A 23,140-nucleotide genomic window follows, 5' to 3' on the forward strand; every position below is an offset into this window, starting at 1 on the left:
GCCAGGACCCAGCACCAGATTCAAAGGCTAGTTCCATGGGAATAAGAGATGGTTCCAGGGCCTCAGGAGAGGACGCCCAGCCTGGAGAAAGGGTCCCTGGGATATACCTCTAGGAGCCAAAGGGTGGTAGGGCTGCCCCTCTGGCAGATTCCCTAGAGGTGGAGGGGCCACCTCGAGCACTGGGCCTACACCCCACACAGCACCATCATGGAGACAACCAGCAAAGGCCCTCAGCGATGGCTGGAGCGAGCCTGAAGCAGGATGGGGTCTGCAACACTTCCCATGGCCAACATGAAGGAGGCTAAAGAGGGAGCCTTCACCTCCCCATCTCTCTTCCCTACCCCCAAACCCCTGATGAGATACACTGGGGAAAGGGGGTCATCCCTAAACCAGACCACACACACCCTCCTCAGTCTAAGAAGGCAGGGCCACAGCTCTAGCCTGCACTGGAGAAAGGGGAGAATTTTTACCAAAAAGCTTGAAACCAAAGTAGATATTTCATTATAGAATTGGGGAAATGGTGGCACAGAGAGATGAAGTCACTTATCAAGATCCCACAGAACATGGCGGAGCAGAGACCCAAGCTCCCGGCCAGGCGGTCCTGCCTCTGCCTAGCAGCTGCTGCTCTGATCAACGCTGAGGAGGAGGAAGATAGTAATAAATGACAAACTCCTCACAGGCAGATGAGACTGGATGAAGACTTTTAAATGTTCAAAGCAATGAAAAGATAATGAGGCTCCTATCCCCAAATACCATTAAAATTAAAAATTATAGTGCTCAGTGAAAATAGTCACAAAATGCCCATGTATCCTGAAATTAAAATAGCTTTTCTCTAGATAGGACTGAAATATTCTGGAGTTCACCAAGCTGAGCATTTTGTGATGTACTTTCCATGACCCTACTTAGCTGATGGCCTAAATACTAGTATGTTTGGTACCTTGGGGCCCTGAGGGCGGGGTCCAGGCCTGGTGCTTCTGTGTCCTGTGTCCAGTAGAGGGCCTCACACATTCCTTCTCTAGGAAGGTTTGTTGAATGAATGCTTGACTGTGTTTCCCTATCTAGTTGGGTGGCCAGATTAAATGTGGGCTACCTAGTTAAACTTGAAAATTCAGATAAACAATAACTTTTTAGTGTAAGTGTGTCCCATGTAATGTTTAACTGGCATCCTATATTTTTGTTAGCTAAATCTTGCAATCCTACCCTCTCGGTATAAGAGGAATTCAGAAAAGGGAAAGTTAAGCACAGCTTGGAGCCAAAGCAGAGGCTGTCATGGAAGAACAGAGGTTGAGCTGATTCAAGATGGAAACATAAACCCAGTGTTGATGGCACCTCCTAGAGTTGTGCAACCCAGTGACCCTGAGAGATGGAGGGCATTCCTGGCAGAGAAACCGGCATGAAGGAAGGCCTAGAGGCTGAAGTGAGCATGGCAGGGTGGAGGCAGCTGCCTGGAGCACCTACAATCCAGCATTTCCAAACAACTTCCATTTCCCCATTGCCTATTTTCCTCTGTGCGCCCCGCCCCAACTCCCCGCCATCAAGCCTTTGACCTTGCAGTCCCTCTGCCTGGACTCCTTCCCTTCCTCTCTGCCTGATCACCTCCTTGTGCACTAATGAGCTTCGGTGTATCAGTTGACTCATCTCTGCCCCCAATCCTATGTGTCGATCTTAACAAACTTCCCAATGCTCGAATGGCTTTCCTATAACCTTCCAGCATGCCTCCAACAAATATTAAAGGAAGGAGAGGATGAATCGTGCAGTGACCATATGTGGCCATCATCTGAGGTCTTGTCTGCCCAGAGGAAGTCCCCCGAGCCTGTACCTGCTGGTGGGGCCCCGGCTGCAGGTCACCTATTGAGTGTATAGCCCAGCCTCCATGAGGCTGACAGCAATGGGCTTTAGTACCATCTTGAGAATCCTACTTCAAAAATGCAAGGGTTTAATAAGCCCAAGATCTGATTTACCTGGTTAAACGTTTCCCTGAACCATTCTGACTGGGTTCTTTTTAAATTCCTGACCACTTCTATAAAGGGGGCCCTTAGTGCTGCCCCACAGTCACGTCTCATATCCCAGTCCATGCTCCCCCATTCTCCTAGTCAGCCACCTCACACATCCTCCTCTTTCCTCACACCTCCAACACCTCCTCCCCATCCTTATGCCCATCTTAAAACCCAGCGTCTCATTTCACTAAAAAAGTAGAAAACATCAGAAAAGAATTTCTGCATCACCCACTCCCCAGGCCCCCACCCACCTTCCCGCCTTCTGCAGGAATGAGCTGCCCCCCTCCTGTCCACTTGGTTACTGGATCCCACGCTCTCTCGCCTGCTCAAGGACATCACTCCTGCAGTTATCACTCTGCCCTTCATCATCATTTCCCTTGTCTACTGGATCATTCCCATCAGCACACAAACACGCTGCTCCTCACCCACTTGGAAATATCCTCTCTTCACCCCACTTCCTCCACCAGCTGGAGCTTCACTTACCTGCCCCACCTTTTGCAGCAAAACTCCATAGAAGAAGTGACTCTAATGGCTATCCCCACTTTCCTCTGCTCACACTCTCTTAAGCCCACTCTGTCAGGCCTTTGCCCCACTACTCCTCCACATCTGCTGTGGTGGGTCCACAATGACCTCTAGGCCTCATCTCCATTGCCCTCTCCGCAGCATCTAACAGAGCTGGCTAGTCCCTCTGAAACCCCCTTTTTACTTGGATTACAGGCAGCACACACTTCTTGTCTCCACCTCACCGGCTGCTCCATCTCCTTCGCTAAATCTTTCTTATCTCCCCAACCTCTAAATAATAGAGCTCCCCAAAAGGTCAGACCCCATTTCTTTTCTCTGCAGGCTTACCCAATTGGTGGTCTCAACCTGTCTCGTGGCTTTAAATGACAACTCCCCAAACTCTCCCTTGCATCCTTACTTATTATGTAATGATCTGCCTACACAAAATCTCCAGGTGGATGATTGCCAGACATAATAAACTTCTATCTTTGCTTCTCAGAAACTGTTCTTCTTTCAGTCTTTCCAACTCAGTCAGTGGCAAATCTGATTTAACAAAATCCTTTGAGTCATCATTGATCCCTTTCTCCTCTCACACCCCCACCTAATCATCAGCAAACCTGGCCGTTCTATCTTTAAGTATCCTCAGAATCCAACCATCTCTCCCTCTCTCAACGTGACAAGCTACGTTGCCTGGACCATTGCAAAAGTCTCCTAATCGGTCTCTCCGCACCCACTCTTGCCCATATCAGACCTCCACACCACAGACAAAGAGATCCTCTTAAATGCAAATCTTGTGTGAGACAAGAATGACTTTATCAAGCCCGCAGATACCTCTACAACCTCACCCATCACTTCTGTCTTCCTAGAGCTCTAGGCACCTGGCCTTTCTATAGTTCCCAAACACTCCTAGCATACGTCCTCCAGGGAGACTTTGCTCTAGTTGTTCCTTCTGCCTAAAATGTTCCCCCTCAACCTGCCACCCAGAAAGCCACATGAAAAATTCCTTTAATTCATCAGTTCTCACTCAAGTATCACCTTAACCGAGAGGCCCACACCACCCTATTTAAAATCACATGCACACACACATACAAGAACACACACTCTAATATCTTACTTTCATTTTTTTCAATCACACCTAATATATTATCTATTTTTATTTATTTATTCATTGTCCACTCATCCCTATAGAATGTATGCTCTGTGAGATCAGGTGATTTGCTCATTTGGTTTACAGAGCCTGGAACACTGTTTAGACCGGAGACCTGCTCAAAAAATATCTATTCAATCATTGTTGATTGAATAGATAAATTGATATCCTCTATATGATGGCAGCCAAAGGCAACCCAGCACCCTAAGGTCAGGTGAGGTACCTCTCAACAGCCTTAGGGAGGGTTTGAACATCTCCAGTCACACCTTTAGGTCTCAGCTTTTCTGACCCCCTCCTCCCCTCAATAAGATTAAGTGCTCTTGCTATCTGCTCCCATAGTATTCTATGTTTCTCATTCCAAGGTACTTATCACATCATGTTATAATTGTGTCTTCACTGTCTTCCTTATAAGATTGTATATTTTCTGAAGATACATATGGAATCCCCAGTGAATAGTTGTTGAATGAATAGATGAATGAAGTTGAATGAGCATTGTGTGGCCATGAAGTTGTAGCTAAGGGAACTGAGCTTGGCATCGAGGAAGAGGATGAACTGAAAGGAGGGGGGTGTTAAGCTTGAAATATTTCATAATAATAAAGGAAGGAGGGAAGGACAAAGGTGAAGGGAGAAAGAAGAGAGGAGAGAGGAAGAAGGAGAGGAAAGATTATTTTACACTCTTGCCAAATGTCAGCAAACTAACTTTGGCTCCCTCAGTGCCTACACACACAAGCGGGCGTAATCTGGTCAAATGTCCTCCATGCAGCCACAGCACCTGCCTGGCTGGCTGTACTGCCTTCAGTTTTCCACCTGCCATTCTAATGAGATGTTCCTATGGGGAATTCTCCTCCTCTAGGCAGGGTGCCCCAAAGTGGAACGGAATTGATTCTGAAAGCAAAGGTACAGAGCAAGATACCCTTGCACGTTTTATGGTTCTGCTGGCCACCTGCATGCGCCTCCAGGTTCCTCCACTGCCTATCTAACCTCATTTCTCTCCTGCAATCTCTACCCTCACACTGGGAAATGCAGCCTGTCTCGCCTCACTAAAGCCTTCCCACCAACAAGGCCCAGCCCTAGAGGGAACTTCCAGACTGATCCAGCCAATACAGTTCTCTCTTCTCTGACCTCTAATTGTTTATTTCGAAATATGTTCTGAGTGATTTCTTAGTGTATTCTATCAGTATGCACATAGTAAGTAGTAGATAAACAAAAGCAATTAGCATCAACATCACATAATTAGAATTAATGTGGCTTTTGTCCCCAACTAAACCATAGGCTTATCAAGGGTAGAGATCATATATTTTCTTTCTTTTGACTCCCTCAGAGAACTTACCCCAGGGCTAAACAAAATTAAGTACCCAGAAAATAGTTTTTTAAACCTGTCCTATTTAAAGTTATTATAGAATAAAACCAAGGAGCATAAAAATGGCTTCCCTGTTGTAAGAGATGGGACGTTATCTCACAGATGTCTTTAAAATGCTGTGTGTTGCCCTGGTCCTTTCTGAGGAGCACACGGTTTACTCCAGGAGAGAAGCCGTAATAGATGGAAGGTACGTTTCTGCTGAGTCAGGGGTTATCATGTTCCCTGGATCCAGACTCCAGATTGATGGGCTATGCCTCTATGATTTATAATACACTAATCTCACCGGAGAGTGAAGCACAATTAATCTTAGAATCTTGCAGCTTGCACTTAACAATGTTAGAACCTTCTTTGTGTACTTGGCCTGTATAGCAAACGCCCGTGCCTCCCCCAGACGCTGGGACAACTGGGCACTGAGAACACAAAACGCCCCTCTCTGCAAGGCAGTAGAATGCTACTGCAAATGTTTTCTTTGGGCCTTTCCATAGTATTTCCAAGGGGAGGAGACAATATGATGGAATTTTAAACTAGAGTTACAATGTTCATCACAATAATATCATTAAGCGTATATGTGATCAAAACCAGGAAAACACCTCATGTGTCAGAAATGTAACTATTCAACCTCCTTTCCCTTTTGTGATATGTCCCTGCTAAATGTCAGCAAGCTGACTTTGACCTCACTAGTGACTACACGCACAACCCAGCCGGCGTAATCTGGTTAACAGGCTCTGTGGAGCCTACAGCACCTGTCCATCTAGCTGTATTGCATTATTCACTTTTCCACCCGCCATTTGATGAGGTGGTCCCTCATGAATTCTCTTCTTCTAGGTGGAGTGCCTCAAAGAGAGATGGGGCTGCTGAGATCCAAGAAACAACAGATTCCCAGGCAACTGAAGCAGTCTGGGCAGTGAGTGTCACTTTATTCATGGGAGAGTCCCTCGGATCATGCCCAAAGTATACTCACTTTTACTCCATATGTAATTCCAGCAATCTTTGTTGTCTGAATCATGAGCCTCCATCAAATTCAAAGAGGATAGGCAAATACTATATACTGCAGCAGCAAGAAAGGACCCCATAAAGAAAATGTACTCACAGGATAAAAGGGGGAAAACTATGTTTGACAAAAACACTCAAACATAAACTTCAGAGCCCCTTCTTATGGAAGGCAACACCTTCACTCCTTTAATAAAATAGCCATGTTTTAGCACAAAATATCATAATAACCCCTCGTATCCAATCGTCCACACAGAGTACGTTCTTCCAGCTCCCAAAAAAAGCAAGAAATATGTTAGTGTTTAGAAAGATTTCCTTCCTAAAAGATTCAAGTAGAAAAGATTAGTGCTTAAAGTTTTAACTCAGATTTACCTAAAATAATGCATTATTCCTTTACTTTACAGATAGCCAAAGTCATGAGTGTTTTTAAAAATCTGTAATCGCATTTATTATTAAGTCTGGGGTGGGGGGCAGTCTTCCAAGGACTTTCAAACCACAGTTCTTCAGTGTTTCACAAGAAAAACCCTTAATGATAAATAACCTTAAAATCATCTTAGGAGCTTCTTGTATGAACATGGCAGCATAGTTCAGCTCATGTGTCCATCCTCTTCATAAAAATCAAGTGAAAGGAGCAACGAGAATTGAAAAATATCCACAACTTCCATTTTCATTGAAACTAGAAGCCAATTATAATCTGCACACTCCAAAATAGGCTTATGGGGTGGACAAAAATAACTGAAATCAGACAGAAACCACATGGGGAAAAAAAGAGGAAAGAAGAAAAATTGAGTTGAAAGAGAACTTGATGGCACATCTTAAAAGTGCCAGCAGAAATAACTCCCAGAGGCACGCAACTCACCATGAAGTATGTAAGCTACATACCCTATTTGCAGCAGGGTGCAGGAAGTGAGGAAAGCAGAAATCACAGGAGGAGTCCCCACGGAGTTTGTAGAAACAGAAGAGGTAAGGCCACACAAAGAATAGCACAGTCAAACCGTATTTCTAGCAATCAGTCTTTTGGGGAAACAGCAAAGAAAGAGAAAGTTTTGATTTGTGAAGTATTGCATCAGAAACCTTATGTAAATAGCTAGTACTAAAAAACTCAACACATTTAATAAGTAATTTTTCAAGGTGAACTGGCATAGCATCTATACAAAGTTACTGTAAGGTAAAAGTTTGAATAGAGTAGCAAAATTTACCAACAGATGAACATCATCCAAAAAAAAAAAATGTTGCTATGAAGCAAAAAAAAAAAAAAGTATGTAAATATTTCACATGACTTTTTAAAAATTAATAAAGCAACTACCTCTTTAAATAGAAATGCCGGAATTCAGGGAAGTTGTAGCAAGAAAATAGGAGGATGTGAGCTGCGAGTTAGCAGAACTATAGAAAGTAATTGACAAAACAGTTTAAAAGCCATCAGAAAAACAAAGACAAAATTGGAAAGTTTATAAGAGATTATACACTGCAGAAAAGACATTAAAGGATATAAAGGGCAGATACAAGAAATGCAACAGTCCTAGCTGGTTTGGCTCAGTGGATAGAGCATCGGCCTGCGGACTAAAGGGTCCCGGGTTCGATTCCGGTTAAGGGCACATGTCCAGGTTGCGGGCTCGATCCCCAGTGGGGGGCGTGCAGGAGGCAGTCAATCAATGATTCTCTCTCTTCATTGATGTTTCTATCTCTTTCTTCCTCTCTGAAATCAATAAAAAATATTTTTAAAAAAGAAAGAAATGCAACCAAGATTACATGAAATAAAGGTAGAATTCAAGGGGACTAGAGAGAAAATATTAGCCACAACAAGCAAAGGAGAGCCAACACACACAAAATCAACGTCAATAAGCAAGGAAACAGGAGCAATGATGCTGAATAAACAAAGGAAGACTTGATTCTACTCAGTAAGGACATATCATGAACCAGGGAAAACTGAATCGGAACAGCAGCCATGAGACATACAATGCAAGGCTGGAGAGAGAAACAGGAAGACAAAGAAGGGAGAGGAGCAGCAGGGAAAGCAGAAGGGAAGACAAGGGAGGGCGAGATAAAGGAAGGGAAAGAATCTTCTGGGCACCCAGGCAAAGAGATAAGCCCTAAATAGGGGGGAAATTCAGACAGGCCTCAGACTTCTCCAGGGCAACATGGAAAACAGGAAGACGATGTACTTAAACAACTACAAGAAAGAGAGCTAAGGCTTTTCTATCCAGCAAAGAATGTCCTTCCAAAAGCAAACAAAGTTAACAGTTGTTAAATCTCTGAATTTGTGTAATCTTGTCCCATGAATCTTTCTTGAGGAATTTACAAAAGGTTAAATATTCATCCACCAAGAGATAACAGAGGAGACGAATTGTAGCAAAAAGATGGGTGAAGGGCACTATATACCACAACTGCAAAGTTAAGGAACATCCGGTGTTAACTAGACTTATTGTGGTGATCAGTTTTCTACATATACAAATAACAAGTCATTATGTTATACATCTGAAATTAATATATTGCTATATGTCCATTACACCTTAAAAAGTAAAAGTAATTAATTAAAACATTAAGCAAAGCTGAAGATTGAGGTGACAGGTAGAATGTAAATGATATATAGTTGGACAATGTATAAAGTAATAAAAATGGAACGGGTAAGGAGTAGACAATATAAAAAGTAGAGTAGCTTGCAGGTTGTTGCATTTGTAATAGTGGGAGTCAAAGATATGATTCAAAACTGACAAACCAAGTAAGGAGTCAACATCTTTAACAAGACGGTGGAGAACACTAACATTAACTAAAAGTGTGGGGTGAGAGAGAGGGTAGGAAAATGAAACATATCAATTTCATCGTTATTCATACAAAATAATTAATTAATCCTGTCTAGAGAAATAGAGCACTAACAATTTTATGTAAAGTTATAATTATAAAGGTAGTCATGAGAACAAAAATATAAATCCTGCCAAATATCAAAACTGCAATTGTTTTAAAAGCAAAGAAAACTCGTTTTGTAACAACATGCTGATAAACAGTAAAAGAGAAACATTGCATAAAATAAAATGACATACTAAGATCAAATATATCTGGATCAAATAAATGGGCTTAACTTATCTATTTAAAAATATATTTCAGATAAATCACAAAGCAAAAGCCCTAAGTTATATATAAAAGATACACAAAAAACACAGTGATTCAGAAAAGTTGAAAATAAAAGGAAGGGCAAAGGTAAAACAGGAAAATGCAAACAAACAAAGAAGCAGAGGGCATAATGCATAATGTAAGTATCAGACAAGGTTAAATTCAGGGCATAAGGCATTAAATGATACAAAGAAAGGCACTGTTTATAAGGCCAAAGGGTGCAACTTACATTGAATACATAATAGTTATGAATATCTATGCAACAAGAGACATTAGAAGCAAGAGTCAAAAAACAGTAATTATAGCACCTTCAAGGAGAAATGGGTTTTAAAAAACGACTGGTGGTAGGGAGATTTTAATTCCTCTCTCCATCTATGATAGATCAAGTAGATAAAAGTATTAAATCAGCATATAAATGACCTAAATAACCTAAATACTCAGTAGACCCGATTGATATATGATGAGCACTATATCCTGAAATGCCCTTGCCATAAACATGAAAACCAACAATCATTTAGGTCACACACAAAGGGAGCACTAGATTCTAACACAGACAATACTCTGGTCACAATATAAAATGAGAAATTAAGAACAGTAACAGAAAAGAGATTTAACAAAATTTTTTATTCTTAATCCCTGGTTCAAAAAACAAATAAAAACTACATTTTTATAATTTCTAAAAAACAAAATGTATAAAATATTTACATATCAGCACCTATGGAATAGAACTAAAATACTCCTCAGAAAAAAATTCAAATAGTTAAATTATTATACAAATAGAACATAAAAATCAAAGTGAATGAATTAAGCATCTTAATTAAAGCTGATTCAAAGCTATTTTAAGTTAATTAAATAACTTAAAAATAAAAATCTAAATTTGAAGAGAGTAAAAAAAGTGACATTATCAAAGATAAGAAGCTGAAATGAATTTTTAAAGAGGAAAATAGATCAAAGAAATATTTCAAAGTTAGTTATTTTACTTCACATCACATACAAAAATTAGAATGTATCACATACCTAAATGTAAAAGCTACAGCTATTAAAAGTTTTAGAAAAAAACAGAGACATAAATCTTTATGACCTTAGATAATGCAATGGTTTCTTGGAAAAGACAACAAAAGCACAAACAACGAAGAAGAGATAGATACATTGGACATCATTAAATCATTACCAGTACATTTCAGGTGCCTTGGCCAACAGGCAAGGGGAGAGGGTTTCTGAGTCTCTGTCTCTTGCCCTGCAGATCTCGTGACTAGAGGCATGACAATGCCTTCTACCCTGTCCCCAAGCTGAGCTCAAGAAACTCACAAATTGGGCCAAGTTCAATGATGCTGTACCCATGGCTCTCAACTGCTCATCTGGAAACTCCCTGAGGAGAGGAAGCATGTCTTTCACCTGTATATTCCTAGTGCTGAGCACACAGTGGGTCTTAGCAATCGCCTGATGAATGCATGTGTTATAAACTGAATGTCTGGGACCCCCAAAATGCACAAGTTGAAATCTAATCAATGGAAAGGTATTTGGAGGTGGTGCTTTTGCAAGGTAATTAGACTTAAATGAGGTTATGAGGGTAGAGCCCCATGATGGCATTAGCACCTTTATAAGAAGAAGAGAGACCAGAGCTCTCACTCTCTCCACCAGGTGAGGACAGCTGTCTGCAGACCAGGAAGAGGGCTCTCATCAGGAACCAAATCTGCCAGCACCTTGATCTTGGACTTATCTAGAGGTCTCCAGACTGTGAGAAATAAGTGTTTGTTGTTAAGCAACCCATTGTATGGTACTTTGTTATAGTCACCCACAATGACTAAGACACCATGTATTGATTAATGCATGAAGGCTTTGGATCATTTGTATTTGTATTTTACCCTCAAGAGGCATCATGTCAGACCTCAGTGCGTTGTAGCAAAAGTACAGGGCTATTCAGACAGTGCACCCAAGGCCACCCAGCCTGGTAAGATGGAGAGAGAAAGGTCAGGAGCCAAGCTCTCCTGATGACCAGGTTAGAGCCTTTCCCATGCCACAGTGCTGCTTGCCTGGGTGACAAGGGTCAAATGGAATGCAGGCACAGGACTCACTACTGCACCTCAGAGGCCACCAAGATATCCCTCCATGAGCCAAGTGCCTACATAGGGACACAACAAACACTGATCTGAGCCCTGGGCCCAGCTTCACTGCTAGGAGCTCTCCCTGATACAAGTCACATCCCCTCCCTGAACCTAAGTTCCCCCGTCTGTACAACATAAATATAAGACCAGAGTAGCTCAGAGATTTCCATCTGCTCTAAATTTTTCCAGTACAGAGACTGACTAACGAAGAATGGCTATAATCAGCATTGTCATCTCTCCATTAGGCCCTATAGATGAGTCAAAGTATTTGGAGTGTGTAGGTGGGTGTGTAAGAGATTGAACGGGAGCCTCCTCAACAAAGAGAACAGAGGCAAATTTGAAGATTAGTTCTGAATAGGCAGTTTTTGAACACAGATCAGTCAAATCTGAGAAGCTGCCCTAAAATCAGAGGAAAGGGAAACAGCCTTGAAAGGCTCCCTGAGCAAATCCTGGAGCCACCGTGGTCCACCGAAATCAGGAATTCCTCCTTGGATTTCTAGAGGAAATTAGCCACACACAGAGTCATGCCACAGATCCCTTCCCATCAGCCCCTGGATATCAATAAACAACTGAGGGTGCTCTAGTGCAGAAAACTCAAAATCACCAAATGCTCTGGCCCCTGGGGCCAGATAGAGCCAAATGAACAGAAATTACTACACCTTCACAGCTCCCATCACCCCCAGCCTGCTCATACAGGAACTCCAGCTCCCTGAAAAGTTACCTTGACCAGACCTCTATCAGATATGCTCCCAACACCAGAGGTAGTTGACTACTGGCAGATGCCACTGCTGCCCCACTCACATCCACCAGGCGTCTGCTGGCCATTCCTCATAGGGCATCTGCCAGTTAACAGAAGCAGGCTTGCCAGCATTGTATCAGGTCTGTTCAGTCAGGGATTTCATGATTTTATTGCCCCTCTTCCATATCTTATTCCCTGGGGAATGGCAGGAGGGAGGCAACAGGACAACGGCAGGCAGGAGTCAGGAATGTGACCCTACTGCAGGACTCTCCTGAGGCTTTAGTTCATGGTGCTGACCTTCCCATCCATTTATCTAGCCCCTCGTACCTCTCTGAACCTCCAATTCTTCCTCAGTAACATAGTTTCATAATACAAACCATATCAGCCTATCATAAGGAAAATATAAGATAATGTGTCCAGACCAGTGCTGAAAATAGGAATATAATGCAAGCCACGTATTAATTTTAGATTTTCTTTTAGCCCCATTAAAAAATTAAGTAAAAATTGATGTTAATAATATTTTATTTAACCCAGTATATCCAACATGTTTATAATGTCAACATGTAATTAATTAAAAACCGAATGAGGCATTTCATATTTTTTTCTTTAAAATTCTGTAATTATCATATACTTATCATACATCTCAATCCAGTCTGACGCTTTTTGGGTGCTCAACCGCTACATGTGGCCATTAAATGCTACACCTGGACAGCACAGCTCTAGTCTAAAGTTGGACTTCACTCTATGGACAAGGCAGAGCTATGATGGATTTTTGCCAGAGGAGTGAAGTGCACACACACACAAAAAAAACAGTTTAGGGAGCTTTAATCTGGCCTTGGGGTAGGGGTGCAGCTGTTCTGCCTCAGTGGTCCAAGCAATAGACCAAGAGACAGCAGCTCTATTTTCTGTCTCCTTGCCACTTACGCAGAGCCTGTCAGAGTCGTTGGTTATTGGGTTGGATGAAACAATCAATCAACAAATCGCTAAAACGGACAGCTGCCTGGGTCTGTAGAGCAAGTTAAATAGAAGGGTCAAGATATGTCTGAAGGTCAGAGCCTGGAATTGGGGCAGCAGGATGGGGTGCTATGAGAAATAAAGAGGCTGGATGAGAAACTGGAGAGTGGCAGAATGACTTTCACTGTACATTTGTGTTCAACTATGACAGGAGGCTTCTGAGACCAATGAATTAGGGAACTGGGGCTCAGAAAATGTGAGGCACCAGGTAGCTGGGAGGCGCCAAGCACTCCTGAGCCACTGGGAGGGAAGCAGTCACAGTAAAGAAGTGAAGAGACAGTGAAGGCTTCAACACATGTAACAATGAAAGAAAAAATTCAAGTTCATGTGGACACTGAGGTCCCAGATGCTCAGAATGGCTGGGAGACAGGACAGATGAACTGGAGAAGTGAGGAGCAGACTAGGCAGCTGGTTGTTGCTGCAGCCGGCAGGGCATCTTCCACCAGCAGAGCCCTGGTCGAACCCTTTGCATTCATTACCCACTTCTCAGGGTACCTGGGGTGAGGCTGCTTAGCAAAAGCAGCTGCTTTCACGTTAAATAGTTTTAGATCAAACCCCGTGGCATATAAGCTCTGTGACACTGGTAATGAAGAAGAAAGTCTCCCTGCAGCTCAAAAGAAATAATGAAAATAAAAGGTTTTGACACTCGCCTTGAAGAAGCTTGCTTCTCGATATTTGCGATTTCCGTGTGTATGTGTGTCAAGGCTGGGAAATGTCGGGGGTAATGAGTTAACAGTCTGTGGTCATGCCAGGACCACAGCATGCTCAGGGAGCTGCCTCGGACAGGGGCTGTGGCCTTTGGACTCAGCTCGGTAACCTCCTAAGTCACCCAGCCCAGGCGCTCAGGCTAACTCCAGATATCATCCTTGGGGAGAACGGAAGTAGAAAATGCACAGTCCCCTGATCACAAAGAAAGATCTCAAAGAACTTCTGTAGACATTCTCTCCTTTGAGCCTCGCAAGAACTCCCTCAATCAACCTGGTTGAACACCATTAACCAGATTTGACGGGTGAGAAAACTTAGGCTCGTTATTCACCATTGCCAGTGAAAGAAAACCAAAACATGACAGGCGTGGCCAGGAAAGGCAGGGTACCTGGCCTGAATGCCTGGACCCAGGGCTCCCAACACCATCAGGACTCCCCCACTCTCTGCCTCATACCTCTGCCTCTCTGGCTTCGTTTTCTTGGGCCAGCTTTCCCAGCAGCTCCAAGCCAGCATCCTTACAGCCTCATGACTAGTGAGGGAAAAAAGTCTGTGTTGCCAGCCTCAGTTAGCAGAACCTTGGGGAAGCACTCTGGTTGATCAGGCTTGGGTCACATGCCCATTCCTGGGTCACATCTGAGGCCATGCGGGGAGAACCATCGTCTGCCCAGCCAGGTCAACATGCTTCACCCACTCCCTCCCGGGTGTGTTTCTAGACTAAATAAGAACAGTTGCTGGGCAACCAAGAACAGTAGCATCTACAGCCACTGATAGGACGGCTATAACACACCAAAGCCAGAAAGCAACCTCCTGGCTGGACTTCATCCATTATTATCAATTCAACAAGTATATGTTGCTTTAAGTAGGTTTCAGTAACCAAGATGCATCTGGTCCCTGTCCAAATGGGCACACAATCTAGGGATAGAGGCAGACAATAAAAAGGTAAACAGATAAATAATTGCAAATTGTGACAAATGCCATGAAGGAAACAAACAGGGTGAAGTGACATAGGACATTGGGGAGCTGTTCAGATAGGATGTTTAAAGAAGGTTCTCAGAGGGGGAGCCATGAAGCTGTGATTGAGACCTGGAAGAGATTCAAAGTCAATGAACATTTCAGTGAATTGGAGGTAGATTCAATTTATCTCCTTTATAAATTGGCTGTCTGTGGTGAGTTCTCATTTGAACACAGTGTTCTCGGGCTTTAAAATGTGTACCCATGAAACTAGATATTCCCCAAGGTCCCTTCCATATGTGTCATTCTAAATTTCTACAAGAAATCCTTTTTCAAAAGTCATAAAGCAATTATCCAAGACTGGTGCCTTAGCCTGTTTGGGCTGCCATATCAAACTGCCATAGATTGAGGGCTTAAACAACCAACATTTATTTCTCACAGTTCTGCAGGCTGGGCAGATCGAGGGGCCAGTAGATTTGGTAGCTGGTGAGAACCTGCTTCCTGGTTCATAGATGACCATTTCTCATTGTGTCCTCATGTGGCAGAAGAAGCAAAAAGCTCTCTGGAGTCTCTTTTTTCTAAAACAATATCAAACAGCGAGTGTATTTAATCATATTCAGCTCTTAACAGAGTAAATGGGTGCTTGAAATAATAATTCATGCTGTAGCATGTTTAGTAAGTTGGCAACAGAGAAAGTTGGTTGAAGGAAAGCGGAGAAACTTTGTCATTTAAGAATTAGAACTGAAGGGCTCCACAGTCATCTGGTATCTGCACAATGTTGTACCTATAGTTAGAAATGTACATGATGGGAACTCCACGGACCTTCCTGATTCTTCTTTTAAGGTCCCAGTCGACTGTGGCCACAGTGTAACTTGTGCTGAGTTACTCTCTGTCTAAGCAGCCATGCAGCACCTACACATGTAGTTCTCATTCAATATCCACTCACCAGACATGAAGCATCTGGCACCTGCCAGGCTCTATGCTAAGCACACCTCAGTCAGCTCCTCCTTAAAGTGGGAGAGATGAGACTCTGCTCACCCTTCCTCACAAGATCATTATTATGAGACTCAAATGGAAAATATGGGCTAAGAAAACCTTTGCAAATACTAGAGTACCTTAGAAAGCTAAAACGCCCTCAGCTGCTTGTAATGAAACTGAGGGAATGAGAAAGAAGCACAGGAGGGGGTGGAATCACCACGGTGGGCATCAGGCACAGGCTGCTTCACATGCCTTCTCTCAGCTGTTACACCCACACCTTGATGTGGGCATCATCACTCCCACCATAAAGATGCAGAGACTGGTGTTGGAGAGGTTAAATTGCAGAATTCTAGTCAGATAGTTAAGAGTCAAAAATGGATGAAAAGCTAGGTCTGTTTTCCAAACCCTATCCTTTCAAAAATATTTTCTTTCACATAAAAGTAAATCCTGGGAAGCATTCAAAGTCATGTCCCTGAAAACTGGGAATGGGGTGGGTGAGGGAGGAGGAATGATTGTTTACTGCATATTTATTGAACACTAAACCCTGTGCGTTACATCAATTCTTATTTGTGATATAGTGTCTACCCCATTTTTCACACTAACACGAATGTCAGCTCAAGTCCCCAGTCCACTGATGTTTACCTAACATTGGCTCAAGGATTTCCTCTCATTCTATGGAAAAATCCTACAGTCTTTTCAAGATTTTTAAAAATTCCCCGTGAGTTCATGCAAAGCCACTCACCACCTGCAGCTTCTCTCCCCATTCTGCTGGGCACCAGTCCAGACATAAGATCAGACCCTTTTATTTCACCCAAATCACTAAGACAGGCATTAAAAACATGTGGTGGGCTTTGCAGTATGGTTGGGAGACAGAGTAGTGGGACATCCCAGCAAAGCAAACAGCTTAAGACTATCAGTCATCCCTGCTCATCATGTCCTTTGTTCAGGGGCTTCTAGGGGCTTCTCACTGCCCACCTGTTTCTAGAGGCTCCAGCCTTTCCGTCATGCCAACTAGCACCCCTTATTCTAAATCCCCATCCCCTTAGCCATTCATATGGATCCTAGAGTTATGGGAGGTGCAGAGTTCTTACGTGATTGCAGGTGATTGGTCAAGGTGTGGCTGTCTAATTCCTGTTCATCCAATGAGACCCTTCCCTGGGAGTTTTGGAATTCTGACCAGAGAAGCAATCAAGTCATCCCTCCTCTGGTCACAGAGGCTGTAACATAACTTTCAAAAGGCTGGCTGCCATGTTTTAGACCATGAAGAAAGCCACTTTGCAGGAAGAAAATGAAGCATATATACAAAAAAAAGGAGCCATACCACAAGATGAAGGGAGAGAGAGAGACAATCTAAGGCTGGTCTGGAAGCTCCTGGAGCCCAACTGCATTCCTGTTCATCAATCCCATCTCTCCGGCTCTTGCCTTATGGCTGCAGGAACTGAGAGGATGTGGAGAGCAGGTGTTGCTTCTCTCCTTCACCAGACTTGCACGTATTGACAGCAATAGACAACTGCATCCCCCTCCCCAATTGATTTATGCCCGTCATGTCTGAAGACAGAATGAGCTCACTCTGGGTGAAGAACTAGGCAAGCACAGACCACCCTGCCAAATTCTGAGTGAAGCAAAGGCACATTTTCAAGCCTCTCATCAGGCATCCCTACCCAGCCCCTGGGAGGGTCCGGTGTCCGGTTCCTACCACCACCCTGCACCCAGGTAGCTGCTGTGATGGCCTTATCCATCGTCCATGAAACACAAAAGGAAACAGAGTCTCCAGAAATGTAAAGACCTTTCCAAAGTCGCAACCAGTAAGAAGCAGAAGCAGAAGTTGATCCCTGTGTGTGTTTCACTAACACGCTGTTGGCCCAGAAATGCAGACCCAGGAGAGCAGGGCTGGGTGTGGGGCTGGAACCCATCCATCAGGGGACTACCATGCTCTGCCTCTTCCAGTATTGTTATTCCTTTCTCCCCTTCCTCCTTTTCTCTCCTCCTACCATCCCTTTCTTCCTCCTTCTCCTCCAAGGCTTCTGGGGCCTCAATCAGCAGGAAGGGACCCAGGTGATCCCCACTCTGAGTGCTGACCATCCCTCTAAGGCCTGTCAGGAGACCTTGACCACTGGCTCATCCTGAAGAACAAGACAATCTTGTGCAGAGGTCACTGTGCTCCCCTGAGGACAGGTCACCACAGAGAAAATTCTGAGTGAGAAACAAAGGGGCCTGGGCAGAGGGCCGCACTTTGCTCTCCGCAGTCCATGAATGGCCTTCCCTGGCCTCCTTGGGTCCTCTCTCTTCTCGTTTCTTAAAAAGTGAAAGTTACCCCACAGCCTACTATCTATTAAACAAAATGTTTGTTCTTCGTCCTGCACACCATAATCCCAGCTCCCACCCGCTTCCTCAGTGGGAAAAAACAGGTGTTCCTGTCCCCAGGACTCCCTATTCTTCTGCAATCCCCACGCCATGTGTGTGCTCAGCTCTGTGCCTGCTGGGTGGCGGGGAGCCCATGAATCTGGGCTCCCTGAGGGGCCAGGTGCTGCTCATCGAGAACACGGCCTGGCTCTGAGGCACAAGGGGTCCGACTATACCAGCGGTTCTCAACCTGTGGGTCGCCAACCTGTGGGTCGCGACCCCTTTGGGGGTCGAACGACCCTTTCACAGGGGTCGCCTAAGACCATCAGAAAACACATAGATAATTACATATTGTTTTTGTGATTAATCACTATGCTTTAATTATGTTCAATCTTTAACAATGAAAATACATCCTGCATATAAGATATTTACATTATGATTCATAACAGTAGCAAAATTACAGTTATGAAGTAGCAATGAAAATAATTTTATGGTTGGGGGTCACCACAACATGAGGAACTATTATTAAAGGGTCACAGCATTAGGAAGGTTGAGAACCACTGGACTACACCCAAATGAACGAGCTGCAGCAGCGACTTGGGTTGCGGGGCCTGGTCATGCTCGGCTTCCCCTGCAACCAGTTCGGGCATCAGGAGAACACCAAGAACGAAGAGATCCTGAACTCCCTCAAGTACCAGTATGTCAGGCCTGGTGGCGGGTTCGAGCCCAACTTCACGCTCTTTGAGACGTGCGAGGTGAATGGCGCACAGGTGCACCCCCCCTTTGTCTTCCTGCAGGAAGCTCTGCCCGCACCCAGTGACGACGCCACTGCGCTCATGACAGACTCCAAGCTCATCACCTGGTCTCCGGTGTGTGTGCCACAATGACGTGGCCTGGAACTTCAAGAAGCTCCTGGTGGGCTTGAACGGCGTGCCTGTGCCCAGATACAGCCACTGCTTTCCCACCATTGACATCGAGCCCGCATAGAAGCCCTGCTGCTCAAGGGGCCCAACAGTGCCTAGGGCACCCCCACCCAACCCACCCGGCCATCTGGGGGGTTTATCTATGAAGGTGTTGCCTCTAAACCTACACGGAGGAATGCCTGATGTCCAGCTAAATCCCCCGAGATGGGCCCTGGTCCTGTCCATCCCAGCCCCCCCCTCCCACACCATGGCTTTTCACAATAAACTGTCAATAAACTGTCCAGTGTTGGCAGAAAAGAAAAAAGAAAAAGAAGAAAAATAAAAGTCAAGAAGTGTGAGCGTGGACGTGTGCTTGCACAAAGGATAAAGGCCACGTTTAAATGCATCACAATGTTCCATAGAAGGGAATTCCGGTAATTTCTTCTTTAGACTTTGCTGTGCTTTCCACTGTTGGTACAAAGAGCCTGCATTACTTTTATAATTAGAAAATCCCTCCCTGAATATCTCCGGGTACCAGTGTGGATCGCACCTGCCATGCTCTGTCATAGTGCTACTTTTGGAATGATGAGATAATGCCCGAATCTGCCTGATCCACATCACCAGCTGAGGTTACAAACACCAGCATGTTTCTTTCATTTTCCCAATTAATCACTTGAGCAGCTGCAAGCCTTGTTGTTAAGCAACACAGTGCCTGCCCTCTTAGGCCTCTCCTTTGTGGCTAAGAATGGGATTCACTGCCCATTCTAAGAAACAAAGCAAATGAACAAACAGAAACAAACTCATAGATGCAGAGCTGATGGTTGCCATGTCAAAGTGCGTAGGAGGATGGGCAAAAAAGATAAAGGGGAATAAAAGGTATAAATTGCTGGTTATAGAATAATCCAAATAAGTCAAAGGGATATGATGAACAGCATAGGAAACAGAGTCCATAATATCGTAATAACTATATATGGTCACAGATGGCTACCAGACTTATCATGGTGATCACTATATAAGATCTATAAACACCTAATCACTATGTTGTATACCAGAAACTAACATAATATTGTATGTCAACTATAACTTTAAAATATATGTTTTAAATGAATGGGTTCCACTACAAGCAACAGGAAATTCAACCAACAATGCCTTACACAAATGAGGTATATTTTCCTCCTATAATAAGAAACCCAAAGTTAAGCAGTCCAGGGCTAAAATGCTGCTCAGAGATATCCTCAAGGATCCAGGCTCCTGGCTCAGCAACCTTAGTTTGTGATTCATCCTTGTGGTCACAGAAAATCTGCTTCCTCTCCAGGCAAGGAGGAGGAAGAGCAAAGAGCAAAGGGTTTTGTCTTGTCACTTCAAATGGGAATTCTGCCTATATGCTAATGGCTAGCACTAGATCACATGACCACCCCTAGCTGCAAGGGAAGCTGGAAAGTTCACTTTTTTCTCTCTATGGTAGAGAAAAGCAAGTTGTGAGTGGTTTGTAGGTATGCAAGCCCCCAAGTCTACCACATCATTGGAGTTTACTCAACTTGAGGGCTTCCTTTCCACTTCTGAAGGCCAGGGGGGGTGAGAACTGAAATGTCTGACCTGTCCACAAGAAAGCCCAAATTTTCATTTGTCACTGTGTGGCTGCCTTGCAAGGCTGCTGTTAACAACTGGTCCCACACAATCAATTGACCCTTGTGCTCTTCAGAGGTGATGCTGTTACCATGCCAGTTCCCTCCACAAGCCATGGTGGGAGAACAGTCAACAGAATGGCGTATAATTCATCAACTCCCTCCCCTCTCGCAGAATGAAGATGACAAAGAAGCCTGCTACCCTGAGTGATACAGGCAGGTGGGCAGCTGACTGTACCACACAGCAATGGGGCTGGAGGAGGCACTGTCTATGTTGTCACTGGGGCATCTGAGACTCCAGTCCTAAGTTGAAAAGCAGCCAGAATCCTTGATAACTGGACCTCATGCCCTCTCCTGGATTCCAGAAGAGGGCAGGCCACATGCTGGTTTCTGAGAGCCTGCTGGGATGAACTCAGGCTGATTCAATAAGGAGAACCTCTCTCTCCCTCTAATAAGAAAATCATATCTAATGAGGAGGAAACTATGGAACAATTTCTAGGACCCAAAAGCACTTTTTAAATTAAGATGCTGTCTGTAAAATGATAAGAAAACTGAATATTCGCATTTTTTAATTAAGCAAAGAACTTTTGTTCAGCTGACTGACAAACAGAGGTGAAGGTCCTCCGTAAGAGGAGACATACCACACCCTGCTCTGTACTGAGGTGCCTGATTCCCTTCTGAGTGTTTCAGAGCTTATCTTTACTCACCTAAGTGGCAGCCCATTATCTGCATAGATGTCTAAGTGTGAAACTTGTTTAAGAAAGTTGTGGAATGCCATAAAATTTGTAAGAGTAGGAGATACTCATAGTTCATTAATTGCATTTATGACTTATCATAAATTGAGATGTTGGGATGTTAACTCAAAATGAACATTTAAAAATTCTTTTCCTGACTCTCTGGGTTTTCCAAACCATAAAATCCCAGCAGTCTTCGTTTCTGCAATGGGCAATTATAATTTGTGACTTTCCTTCTGAAGAAGTTTATAGTACATTTAAACAAAATTAAAAGTGCTTCCACTACTTTTTAGATCTAAACACAATGCAGAGCTTGTTAAAAAGGTCCTTTTTGTTACTATTCTACCTGATTCGAGCTATATTTGAATGTTTTAATGTAGCGCTAAACCAGGCAGCTTTAAACATGAGATCTCTTCCTGCATCTCTACCCCTTCCGTGTGGTCTGTGTGGTCGGGTGGAGGTCCTGGGTGGAAGGCTGACTCTGTGTGATGGTGGGAGAGGAAGACAGGTTGCCAGGGCAAGAAGCTTCTGAGGGTACCCATCACACCTCTCCACACAGCCTCTCTCCCCAACTGCTGACTGGCTTCCTCTACACCAGGAAATAAGTTTTTATTCTGCAATTAGAGAAGGCATTGATTTAAATTATTCATTGAAAGAAAATTGTGATGAAGTTAGGGGAGAAATAATTCAACACTCAATTTGTATAAATTCCAAATAAGGTAGATTGCTACTGAATGTTGTACCCTTCCAAAATTCAAATGTTAAATCTTAACCCACAATGTGATGCTATTAGGAGTTGGGGCCTTTGGGGGTTGTTAGATCATGAGAATGGAGCCCTCATGAATGGGATTAGTGCTTTTGTAAAAAGGATCCCAGAGAGCTCCTTCCCCCACTCAACAACGGGAGGACACAGTGAGAAGGTAGCCATCTATGAACCAGTAAGCAGGCCCTCCCCAGACACCAAATCTGCCAACACCCTGATCTGGGGCTTTTAGCTCCAGAACTGTGAAAAATAAATTTCTGTTGTTTATATGGTATTTTGTTACAACATACATGCATGGTCTTTTTCTAGTCCCCACAAGCCTATTAGGTCAGCAGTATTAATATTCTCATTTTACAGACAAGGACCCCAAAGCTTAGAAATATTCAGCAACTCTCTCCGGGTCCCAGAGCAAGTAAAGAAAGAGTAGGGATTTGCTCTTAGCCACCATGCTCGGACCCTGAGAAATGGTATAGGAAATAGCAAATGCAAACCGATCCTGTCCAGGCTGGGTGTGCAAGTTCTGAGAAGGTACAAGATGAGTGGTTGTACCAACATTCTGTGTCTGCTTCCATACTCATGACACCCGATTAAGAATGCTTTTCATGCATTTTCATTTGAATGTCATTCAAAGTTGCAACCATGGAGGTCACTGATTACTTTGTTTGCCTAGCCTGAGTCTCCTGAAAACAGAGCTTCCTCACCCACCCAGGTGCACTGGAAGGCCTCCTCCCTGACCCACGAAAGAGGAAGTAATGAGGTTAAGGTGGGCTTCTTTCTTTTCTCTTGGTTTCACCATTCGGTATTTTGTGGAAGAGCCGGTATTTTGTGGAAGAGCCACACTGAAGGGGCCAAAGAGCCGCACGTGGCTCCAAAGTTGCAACCATGGAGGTCACTGATTACTTTGTTTGCCTAGCCTGAGTCTCCTGAAAACAGAGCTTCCTCACCCACCCAGGTGCACTGGAAGGCCTCCTCCCTGACCCATGAAAGAGGAAGTAATGAGGTTAAGGTGGGCTTCTTTCTTTTCTCTTGGTTTCACCATTGAAATCCAAAACTGAGATGGGAAAGACAATAAATTTCCCCATGTTCTCAGTTCCGGAAGTCTCAGCAGTGGGGCAGCATTCCTCACCGGGCCTTCAGTTCCAGAGTTCCATACTCACCTCACCCTTGCCACTCCCACC

At 43.9% G+C, this 23,140-nt stretch overlaps 1 pseudogene; it reads left to right on the forward strand.

Moving 5' to 3' along the window:
* Positions 1-563: 563 nt before the first annotated feature.
* LOC102418617 lies at positions 564-18,925 on the forward strand (annotated as a pseudogene).
* Positions 18,926-23,140: the final 4,215 nt, after the last annotated feature.

This window comes from Myotis lucifugus, unplaced genomic scaffold, assembly GCF_000147115.1.
Source record: "Myotis lucifugus unplaced genomic scaffold, Myoluc2.0 scaffold_8, whole genome shotgun sequence".
NCBI lineage: Eukaryota > Metazoa > Chordata > Mammalia > Chiroptera > Vespertilionidae > Myotis > Myotis lucifugus.